This window comes from Labrus bergylta, chromosome 11 (genome assembly GCF_963930695.1).
Source record: "Labrus bergylta chromosome 11, fLabBer1.1, whole genome shotgun sequence".
Lineage (NCBI taxonomy): Eukaryota > Metazoa > Chordata > Actinopteri > Labriformes > Labridae > Labrus > Labrus bergylta.
The window spans coordinates 30,398,409-30,401,442 of NC_089205.1; positions in this window are offsets into that span (position 1 = coordinate 30,398,409).

Sequence of the window (3,034 nt, forward strand, 5' to 3'; positions counted from 1 at the left end):
TCCTCCTCCACCTTTTCAAACAGTCCTCCTCCTCCACCTTTTCTAACAGTCCCCTCCTCCACCTTTTCAAACAGTCCTCCTCCTCCACCTTTTCAAACAGTCCTCCTCCACCTTTTCAAACAGTCCTCCTCCACCTTTTCAAACAGTCCTCCTCCTCCACCTTTTCAAACAGTCCTCCTCCTCCACCTTTTCAAACAGTCTCCTCCTCCACCTTTTCAAACAGTCCTCCTCCTCCACCTTTTCTAACAGTCCCCTCCTCCACCTTTTCAAACAGTCCTCCTCCTCCACCTTTTCAAACAGTCTCCTCCTCCACCTTTTCAAACAGTCTCCTCCTCCACCTTTTCAAACAGTCTCCTCCTCCACCTTTTCAAACAGTCCTCCTCCTCCACCTTTTCAAACAGTCTCCTCCTCCACCTTTTCAAACAGTCCCCTCCTCCACCTTTTCAAACAGTCCTCCTCCACCTTTTCAAACAGTCCCCTCCTCCACCTTTTCAAACAGTCCTCCTCCACCTTTTCAAACAGTCCCCTCCTCCATCTTTTCAAACAGTCCTCCTCCTCCACCTTTTCAAACAGTCCCCTCCTCCACCTTTTCAAACAGTCCCCTCCTCCACCTTTTCAAACAGTCCCCTCCTCCACCTTTTCAAACAGTCCCCTCCTCCACCTTTTCAAACAGTCCCCTCCTCCACCTTTTCAAACAGTCCTCCTCCACCTTTTCAAACAGTCCCCTCCTCCACCTTTTCAAACAGTCCTCCTCCACCTTTTCAAACAGTCCCCTCCTCCACCTTTTCAAACAGTCCCCTCCTCCACCTTTTCAAACAGTCCCCTCCTCCACCTTTTCAAACAGTCCCCTCCTCCACCTTTTCAATCAGTCCTCCTCCTCCACCTTTTCAAACAGTCCTCCTCCTCCACCTTTTCAAACAGTCCTCCTCCACCTTTTCAAACAGTCCCCTGTGGTCTAAATGAAACATCTGTGCTTTGGTCAAAATCTAACATGAATCAAGCACCAGAGGAGGTTTGTGACCCTGTAGAAACCAGCTCTCTCAGAACGCTCCGTTTTGGCGTGTGTGTCTCTTTAAATGCAGTGACCCCCCCCCAGTTTTCCCAGTAGACATCAGAGAATAAAAATGGCCGACCTGCGTTAAAGTTTTGTTCTAGTCTGGGGGTGGAGTCTATGGGTGGAGATACCAGGGGAGGGGAGGGGAGGGGATTCTTTTTTCCCAGAATCCCACTGTGACATCACAAGGAGAGCACATTAGAAACAGAGCTTCTCTGTGTTGTCAGACTTGTGCAGACCACAAACAAAGGACTGGATGGTTGACTTCACATGTTGTGGGTCTCAGCTTACAGACACATGTTCAGACTGTAGAAGAGGATTTCTTTTAGAATATGTCTCCTTTAAATGTTTTCTGTAATGAAATAAAGTGAAGGCGGAGCTGCAACGTTCAGGTGTCTCATAATGATCTAAAGAAAGTCCTCAGGTGTGTTTGACCGTGTTCTGAACCGATCAGGACTTTGTCTCTGGATTTTATTACATTTCACTGATCGCTCACTTCATCTGAAGATAAGATTACTCTGAGTTTATAATCTCAATACTGCGCACCAACCCTGAGTCACACTCACCTGTCACACTCACCTGTCTGTCACCAACCCTGAGTCACACTCACCTGAGTCACACTCACCTGTCACACTCACCTGTCACACTCACCTGTCACACTCACCTGTCTGTCACCAACCCTGAGTCACACTCACCTGTCACACTCACCTGTCTGTCACCAACCCTGAGTCACACTCACCTGTCACACTCACCTGTCACACTCACCTGTCACACTCACCTGTCACACTCACCTGTCTGTCACCAACCCTGAGTCACACTCACCTGTCACACTCACCTGTCTGTCACCAACTCCTCACCTGTCTGTCACCAACCCTGAGTCACACTCACCTGTCTGTCACCAACTCCTCACCTGTCTGTCAATACCTGAGCTCCATAAATCAACAAGTACAAAGTACTAGAACCGTGTACTGGGGTATTCTCATGAATTCGGCGTTACATTGAGAGAGGACAGACTTCTTTATAATAAATCCTCAGGTGTTTAAAACACGTCGTGCAGGTGGAGCAGCGGACAGTGACGTCACTCCTCCACCTCCGTGGAGTTCACACTTCATTGATAAAGGTTTGGTTCAGAGTCACCGTGAGGATGAAGGAAACACTTAAACAGAGGAGGGGGCTGGGTTACCGGTGAGCCGTTCTCCCTTAAATTCATCAAAATGCTGAGGAGGTCTGGCGTACATCCGGGACTTACCGTGGGCTGCTAGCATGCTAAAGGCTAGGCTAGCATTAGGCTAGTTAAGTTTATCGGTTTTAAAGTTCAAACTAACTCAACTAACTCACCAAAGTCAAACAAACAGAGATAACAACAGCAGCCAACACAGATTCATTTCGCTCTCTTTAAAACCAAACTCATAACTAAGAAGCGTTTTGTGAACATTAATCAGCCGTCTTACCTGTTAACGACAGCTAGCAGTCGGCTAACTAACTTCAGCTGCTAACAACAAGTTTCTTCTTCCGGTCTTAACGTCCAGCTGTTAGTTTACTGACGTCATGACCGAGACACCGGAGAAAAACAACCGGGAGAAGAATCCAAGAGAAGCCTGAGATAACAACAGACTGAACCAGGAAGAGTTCAACTACACACACACACACACACACAGAAACACACACACACACACACACACACACACACACACACACACACACACACACACACACACACACACACACACACACACACACACACACACACACACACACACACACACACACACACACACAGAGACACACACAGAGACACACACACACACACACACACACACACACAGAAACACGCGCACACACACACACACACACACACACACACACAGAAACACACACACACACAGAGACACACACACACACAGAGACACACACACAGAGACACACACACACACACACACACACACACACACACACACACACACACACACAGAAACACAC